Below are 8,901 nucleotides of genomic sequence, written 5' to 3'. Positions count from 1 at the left end.
AATCAAGTTCGCCCCTGTGAAATTAACATATTACAACAGACCGGAAAAGGAGATCAGATTACGTAGTTGGAAGAGAGGTAGCCATGGCTTGAGACACCATGTGTTTGAGAGAGAGGCCAGTGAGCCCTGCTGGGGGCCAAGGCCCCCCAGCCCCCGGCTGGGGCTGCAGAAACCTGGAACAGTATTAAAACTGGACCAGGTACTGTGGCCAAAGACTGGGGGGAGTTTCCTCCACTATGAGTGGGCAGCAGAAGAATGGTGGAGACAGCACTGAATAGAGAGCTGTGGCTGAAAGCCAAGAAGATAGCCAGCAGCAGTGAGATGGCACGGAGCCAGGCTTAGAGACGTAGAGATGTCCTGCAGGAGAGAAAGCTGGCAACAGAGCAGAGAAAACTCAGTAGAGACCGTTTTGGGGTAAGACTGAATTAAATCTCCCCAAAATCCCTTTAGAGACCCTCTTTTGGAAAGAGGGATGGACTTCCATTTGAAGGAAGTTCCAAAATGCAGCAGCAGAGACAGAGCAAAGGAGTTCTGTTAGAATGCTTGGGGTAAAAACTGAACTGAGAGCCCCTAAATGTTCTGACCCTGGGGAGGAGGAGTGGAAATCCCCAGAGGAGTCTCCCGAGAGTCTGTCCACAGGGGTTGGAAACATTTTACGGAGCAGAGGATTAAAGACTTTGAGCTTTAACCCCTGTATCTCGTGAATGTCAGCTATGGTGATAACGAGCTGTTTCCCTTGAAGCCCATAGATGAGACCTTCGGTTGGAGCCGAAGGGCTAAGAGGGGTGAACCAAAACCCCTGCATTGTAATGAAGAGAGAGAGAGAGAGATATATATTTTCCAACTACGACAAATCAAAACTACTGCCTTGAAGATAAAGAAGACTGCGCTGCCCTGAAAGGTTTCTTCTTCTTTCCTTTTAGTTTTTTATTTTTCTAATTTTGTAAGCTTTATAAGTTTTATAAGAAGTAGAAGCAGCAGCCCTTCTTCCCTCACCCTGTAGCACAAGTAGTTTACACATTCCTTAACCCTCTCACCCCATTCTATGCTCCCCATATCAAATCTTACCCCTGAATTCAGTAGAAATGTTTAGTCTTTTGTCAAGGCAAGACCTATGCTGTTTAGAGAACACTCATATCTTGGCCTGAACAACAGAACAGAGTCAAGAAGTGGGTAACCGTGTACCCTTTGTGCTCTGAAGATGGTGATGGTGATGAAGAGAGGGTCCCGAAATGCACCCCAGACTCAATTCCCAGGAGGTGGGCCCGGGGCGGACCAGAGCAAAGGCTACGGGGTGGACACACTTGGGATTGGACAGATAGTATTATAAAATGTAACATCTCAGGTACAGCATGCGCGCGTCTTGTAACATCTATGCCTTGGCACAAATTAAACCCTTTCCTTATCTCACCCTCAATTAACTACTCCTGAAGGTTTTTTCCTTAGCATAAGCTGCACAGGCATCAATTGGAGGGAAAGGAGGGATTTGATCTATGTAAATATATTGCTTTACCATAGGAGAGAGAGTTAAGATTGTTGTATATAAATGTATTATAGTATTTATTGTGTTAGTAATAAATTTTGATATAATTTCCCCACATTGAGTTGTGCCTGTCTGAGAACTTTCACATTTGAGGCAAATTGTGGGAGGCTTGGAAATTGGATTTTTGGAGGTCTCAAACCACGACAGTTTGTATGCACAATTCCTTGTGTGTCATGTCTGTCTCAACAGCAACATTCTCACTCCTCTCTCATGGCTGCTGCTGTGCAGTTTTTTCCCCCCTTCTTAAATATGTTATCCCAGAGGTGCTACCACCAAGGCTGATGGGTTCAGCCTTGGCTCGCAGCAGATCTGTTATTGGCTCTGTCAGACATGGGGGAAGCTTCTAGCAGCTTCTCAAAGAAACCTCCCTTGTAGCTTGCCCTGCCACCAAAACCTTGCCATGCAAACCTAATATACCCATCACTCACCTGTTGTGGGCAACTAACCTCCAGAAGGAGGATGCTATGGGGCAGAGATTAGGGTCAGAGTTGAGTTTGGGACAGGAGGAGAAGGGAGGTGCAAACCACCCTACAAAATGCTGTCTAGGAACTGAAGTGAGTCCCTGCATCCCTTCTCCCTGTGTACTCTGATGGCTGTGAGACTGGTGGCTGGGCTCAGGGATGGGCTGGGTGAGGATGGAGGCATAGCTAGTGCAGTGACACCAGCCTGTCTGCTCCACTGGAATGGCCTTGTGGGATGTGCTTATCCTCCACTGGCCCATGCCTCCAGCCCCGGTGAGGTGTCTAGGGATGACTCTGCAAGTGTTCAGGTCTAAAAGTGGCACTGCCTGCTTCTGGTGCAGTGCAGGGATGACACCCTGTGGCTACCTCTCTTCTTATGGTCCCTTGCACCTCTCTCCAACCCCCTCACCACCCCCCCTAGTCTACCTACAGGTCTCCCTGGAAGGCCCTGGTCCCTCTAGGGACCCTAACTTGTAGTAGGGGTCACTCCTGGGTGGTCCAACTTCCTTGCCCCATCCATGAGGGACAGTTGACTCTGGTGTGGGATGCACCACAGTCACTTCCCGTCTGGGGTACAGCAGACCTGATGGCACCTTTCCAAGCCCAGAGGAGCCCTGGCGACATGCAGAGGTACCCAGGTTTGGAAGGGAGTGTTATCCTGTACCCTGGGATGCAAACCCAAGTACCCATCTTCACTGCAAGCAGAGGTTTTTGGGGTGGCTCAACAACCCTGTGCAATGGTTGTGTACCCCAGCAGAAGGTGCAACCTCCCTACAGAGAGGAGCCCTGATTCCCCTCCATCCCCTGGACACCTGGGGTCCTCATGGGACATCAGGAACACCCTGAGCCGGGCAGGGCAGGCAGTACGAGATGCTCCCAGCTCCTTGTGGATGACAGGGCCACCTGGGTGAAGGGCGATTGATGCTCTGAGTTGCTGCATAAAATAATGTATGAGCCAGAGTTGCCCCCTAGGACCCCGTGATGCTGCCCCTGGTCCCAGGCTGGGTGACACTGGGTTGGAGTCCTGGGGTTGGGAATCCCCCCTGGGGAGTTGTCCCTTAGGGAGCAGAGCACCCAATACATGGTACCCAGTGGTGGGTGATGGACCTGGGACAACACACCCATGGACTGCATGGGTGTGGTGGTACATCCCCCCCTCTCCCCCCTCCCACATCCTCAGGTCTGGTCTATGCTCTCAGAAGCTCCTGATAAGCCTTGACCGAACTGGTTGAACAGTGAAGCATCCCTTGACCATACCAGTTGGGTCATGAGGCACTCCCTGGTCATACCAGGAGCTCTTGCGTGGTAAAGGTGGGAACAACCGGAAACAACGGCTACTCAACCAAGGTAGGAAACTGCCCAGGGAGTGCCTCATCCCCTCAGCTGACACTCCAGGGAACTCTGGGATCTGCCTCCTCCTCCTTGCCCTGAGTACTAATGCCCCAGGTGAGGTGGGAATGCCTGCTCACCTTGCTGGGAAGGAAACAGGAGTGAGTGGGGCTGCAGTGTGACAGGAATGCCGAATGGGCGGAGAGCATCCCATGGAACTGAAGGGGGGATGGAGCGGGACACACAGACCTGGGACTGACAGGGATGCAGGGGAGTACTCCCATGCAGTTGACCTTGTCCTTCCACCTTTCCTGACTCTTCCTATTCCCAGTGCTCTTTCCCACACTGTTGCCATTGGCATTAAATGGTTGATCCCCAGCAGGGCAAGGTTGAGCTGTGCTGGGAAATGCTTTCATGTCCATGAGTTGAACGTAGGAGGATGGATCTACTGGGCTCCAGCCCCTGTTGGAGCTAGGCAGGGATGTGGAAGAGGCCAAGCAGGAGTCAACCATATAATTCTCCCCCTAAAGATTCACACTGCCAATGAGCTGAGCCAGTGATTGCTGCAGGTTCCTGACTGCTGCTGCTGGTAGCATGCAGAGGTTCAGCCATGTTGCCCCACTGCACTGCAAGAGGTGCTGCTGCCTTGTGCCTCGAGCTCCGTGCTCACCCCATAACTACCCAGACCTGAATCAGGACTAGAGCAAGCCCCACTTCTCATCAGGGACAGACCCTGCTCTGTCTGGGAGTTCCTGGAGACAGGCTCCTGGCGGCTCCAGGTGCTGGTGAGTGAGGGTGCTGTGGGGTTGGGGATCATAGGGGCAGAGGGTTCCCTGCCCCTCATGCCCCATGGCACCCCTGGCCACCTTAGACCTCCCCACAGCACAGCCTGTGGTGTGTGAGAGCAATGGGGCCACTCCTTGCCCTTCTCCACTTCTTCCCACCAATCAGAGACCCTGGAGCTGCACCCCCTCATCCAATCAGAGCCTGGCATCCATCCTCTTCACAGCCAATACAAAGTGGAGGCAGGAGGAGTGCGGGCACTTCCTCTCCAACCAATGGCATCTGTCTTTGCCCATGGAGGAGCAGGACCGGCTGCCACGGCAGTGGGAGAGACCTCTCTGCCCAAGATGGCATTGTGGTGTGGGCGAAGGCTGGGCAGGGGGGGCTGAAGGTGGAGGGGAGTGCTGTTGGGGCAGGCAACCAGGATGTAGGCAATGTTCTCCCACAGAAAGCCAGCCCAGCTGACAGGCTTGCAGGGCAGACACAGGTTCACCAGCTGGCTGTCCCCTGATGCTGCTGCTCCCTTGGCATATTCTCCAAAATAAAGGGGTGGCCCCTGCACCCCCCAAACCACCTGGCCTCACCTGGCCTCCTCCTGCTCTGTGACTGTGGTCTTCTCCTGGCTCTTGCTGCAGCCACTGCTAGCAGGACTGCTCTCCAATACGGACCCTACAGGACTGATGCTGCAGGAATGAGGAGGATGCCCTTTGTCCCCCCTCCTTGCACCTTAAATGGTGGTGATGGGGGGAAAAGGGTATGCTGGGCAAGGGCAGGCTGCGAGGCCATGGAGGGGGAATTGGTGGCAAAGACGGGGCACCCATTTTCATGCTGAGCCCCTTCAGTGGGTGCTGGAGCTGTGGTGGGAGCCCCAGCAGGGATGTCATGCCCCTGATTCCCCCTCAGGGTGAGCACTCCCATACCTGATGTTACAGGATAGCATCTCCTTTTAGTGTTGCAGAACCAGGCATGCCGGGCCTGGTGGCACTTGCTGTCCCTTGTGAAGCCATCACTGGTCAAGAGCCAGGAAGGCCACCCGCACCTGCTCCCACTCCTTGGTCATCAGCAGCCAGAGCAGGGCATTCTGGGGGGCAGAGAGGGGAAGGATCTCACCCCATGGCAAGGGGTTGGGATGTGGGGAACCCCCCACTCCTGTGTCCTCTCCAGGTTCCATGGCCATGGGTGCCAACTGTAGGTGCTGGCCAAGGCAGCTGGCCCCAGGTGCCATGGTCATGATTGTCAGCTGTGGGAGCTGGCCTTGGGTGCCATGGTGTCATGGTTTAGGAACGGCGCTCCAAACCACAAACTGCTCCCCCCTCCCACTGCCCCCTGCTCTTCAGAGGGAGACAAAAGGCAGAGATTACAGATTGAGATAAGAACAATTTCACAGAATCACAGAATATGTAAGGGACCCACAAGGATCATCAAGTCCAATTCCTAGCCCTGCACAGGACCATTCCCATGTGCCCAAGAGTATCATCCAAATGCTTCTTGAACTCTGGCAGGCTTGGTGCTGTGACCACTTCCCTGAGGAGCCTGTTCCAGTGCCCAACCACCCTCTGGGTGAAGAATCTCTTTCTAATATCCAACCTAAACCTCCCCTGACACCACTTCAGGCCATTCCCTCACGTCCTGTCACTGGTTACCACAGAGGAGAGATCAGTGTCTACCCCTCCTCTTCCCCTCATAAGGAAGTTGTAGACTGCAATGAGGTTTCCCCTCAGTCTCCTCTTCTCCAGGCTAAACAGACCAAGTGACCTCAGCCGCTCCTCATACAGCTTCCCCTCAAGGCCCTTCACGATCTTTGTTGTCCTCCTTTGGACGCTCTCTAGCTTAGTGTCTTTCTTATATTGCAGTGACCAAAACTGCACACAATATTCAAGGTGAGGCCCCACCAGCACATAATAGAGTGGGACAATCCCCTCCCTTGACCAGCTGGCGATGCTTTGCTTGATGCACCCCAGGACATGGTTGGCCCTCCTGGCTGCCAGGGCACGCTGCTGACTCATATTCAACTTGCTGTCAACCAGGACCCTCCAGGACTCCCAGGTCCCTTTCCGTGGCACTGCTTTCCAGCATCTCATTCCCCAGTCTGTCTGTACATCCAGGGTTGCCCCATCCCAGGTACAGAATCTGGAACTCTCCCTTGTTAAACTTCATATGATTGGTGATTGCCCAGTCCTCTAATGTGTGAACATCCAGCCGTTCCATGGCACTGGAATCCCTTGAAGGCATGTGGGTGTGGGCACTCAGAGAGGGGCAGTGTGCTGTGTCACTCAGGGGTGCTGCAGTGGGGTGGCTTCACATCCCTGGGCTTTGGGCACCATTCCAACTCTGCCACAGCTCCTCATGTGCCCAGCAGCAGGGCCCCTGATGCCATGTTCCCTACCAAGGTGCTCAGGGCCTGGCAGAGGTGGTGAAAGACCGCTGTCCCCTGTCTTCTGTTGACTCCCCATTCAGACCAAGGTGGGTAGCAGGAACCAGGGGACAGCAGGTCCTTCATCACCCCCAGACCAAGGGCTGTGATGTGAGACTCTTCTTGTGTCCACAAGGGGCACAGCTCCCTGGGGAGCACCCAGCAGAAGCCCAGTGTCCCCCACCCCAGGCACTCACGCAGTAGTAGCAGCTCCAGCCCGTCTTGATGTGTGCCATCTCCATCCCTTCCATGGCACTGTTGTTCTGCAGGTAGTCCATGTGGTGCAGGCAGCCATCATGGTATACCAGACTGCAGATGCAGCAGGGGAAGAGACTCAGCTGTCCATATCTCACAGGTCTCACACATCTCATCATTGAGGACCTGGCAATTGATGGGCATATGCTCAGAGAGGCAATGTGGGCAGGGGCCTGGTTTCTCAAGGCATGAATCAGGGCAGTGCTTTGCAGGTGGGGATGGACACTGGGGGTCAGAGGGGATGGGAGGGTATGTTTGTGTGGGGCTGGCATAGGGAATAGGTGAGTGGTGGGGTTGTACAGGGCATGACTGACTTGCAGGCCAGTTAGACGAGGATGGATAGGTCTGTCTGTAGGGTTGGTGGGACCGTGGGGTTGTAGGTTCTCTGGGGTGCAACATGGTAGGTGTGAATGGCTGCACTGTGAAGTTGTAGTGTGGGTGGGTGGAAGTGTTGATCTCTGGGTTGGCTGTTGTGGATGGATAAACTGTAAGGTAAGCTGGGGTGTAGACTTGTAGGGATGGGTAGATGGTTGGGTAGGGTCGTGGGTGTGGATAGGGGGGCTGTAGTATTGTGGGCATGAGTGGATAAGCTGTTGGGTTCTAGATGGGCTGGGCTATAAGGGTTGCAGGTATCGATGGACAGGTTGAGTTGTAGACTGATTGGCTGTAGGCTGACAAACACGTAAATCGAATTGTCCTTCTCTCTCCCCCAAAGATGGAGCTCTCTGTGCTCAACAGTGACCTCTCCAAGACACCCTGAGATCCCTCCAGGGTACATCTGACCAGTCATGCCCTCTTCCCTGTGTGCCATCTCCAACTTCCCAACCTGGCCCCCTGGTCCCCTGCCCCACTGAGCTGCCTCTGTGGAGCTTTACTGTGCCTGTCTGCCTGGTGGACACTGGAGACAGTTGTACATTCCCTGTGCTTTCCCCTGCACATCTCCAACCCTGTCCCCATCCCTCCTGTCCCATCCCCATGCTCCGGCAGCTCGCCTGCTCCAACTGCTCCAGGCTGATGTCTAGGACCTTATCATCATGCAGGTCCCATTTGGGTCAGAGAAAGGCAGTCAGCATGAATCTGTTGGCTCAGCCAAACTCCTCCAACTCCAAACCTCGGCTGTCCCACAGCCACTCCCAGACCACCTTGCTGACACTGCTCTCCCCTGGCTGGGAGGGCCCTCCCAATGCCTCCTCCTCTCCTTCCTGCACCACCTGCTTCAGCGTCTCCCAGTGTGTGGTCCCCGCCTCTGCCTGCCACCGTGTCTATGACTGCTCCCACAGTCAGTCCTTAAAGGTTGACCTTCTGCACCTTTTCCACTATCTGCTGCCTGGACATCAACACCTCCATGGTTCTGTGGGGGGAGAGAAGGTACTCAGTGCTAAGGCCTTGGAGTGAGATGCTGCTCTCCACCCCTGCACCACCAAACCATGTCCCTGGTCCCAAAAAGGTGTCTTGGTGGCTGTCCACCAACTACATGGGGAACAGCTCAGGGCAGGGAGAAATGGAGGCTCCTTGGCAAGCTGGCATTGGGATCATCTGTGGTGATGGACCCAAAGCCATGTGGAGATCTGGCCATGGAAGGTCTGAGTGTTGGTGAAGGAGTGGACAGCAAGCAGGGAACTGGTTTTGGGGGCTCCCTGACTCACCCATCCTTGCTTTGTAGACTCCGGCTTAACAAAAAATGCTTCCAGGCCCTTCCCACACCAGATCATTAAATCCCAGAGGGCTGGGACCAGCTGTAATCCTGTGCCTTGTGTGCATCTCCTTTCTGCCTTGGAGAATGCCTCTTTGGGCAACCAAGGGTGAGAAATGTCCTCCCTGCAGCTCTGCCCACCACTGGGGCAAAACAGAGCTGGTGTTGAGTCTCTTACCTTCCCTAAATTTCCATTTACCCCCCCATTTTCGCTCAGGCTCCCATGCTTGTGTGTGCTCCTGCCCTGCATCCCACCCTGAAATATGGGTTAGAGCTGACTTGCAGCAAGGAGCCATGCAGGGAACCTGCAAGGGTGCAGTAGAGGAGGGAAGCAGTGCATGGGTCTGGAGCTTATGGGTCTGGAGCTTGTGCTGTAGAACTGGTGCCGCAGGTGGGAGGGGAAGGCTTAGAAAAAATTTATTAA

At 54.2% G+C, this 8,901-nt stretch overlaps 1 pseudogene; it reads right to left on the bottom strand.

Moving 5' to 3' along the window:
* Window positions 1–5,122: 5,122 nt before the first annotated feature.
* On the bottom strand, window positions 5,123–8,131 carry LOC116779962 (annotated as a pseudogene).
* Window positions 8,132–8,901: the final 770 nt, after the last annotated feature.

Source organism: Chiroxiphia lanceolata, chromosome W (genome assembly GCF_009829145.1).
Source record: "Chiroxiphia lanceolata isolate bChiLan1 chromosome W, bChiLan1.pri, whole genome shotgun sequence".
NCBI lineage: Eukaryota > Metazoa > Chordata > Aves > Passeriformes > Pipridae > Chiroxiphia > Chiroxiphia lanceolata.
This window is presented reverse-complemented; position numbering and strand designations above follow the sequence as displayed.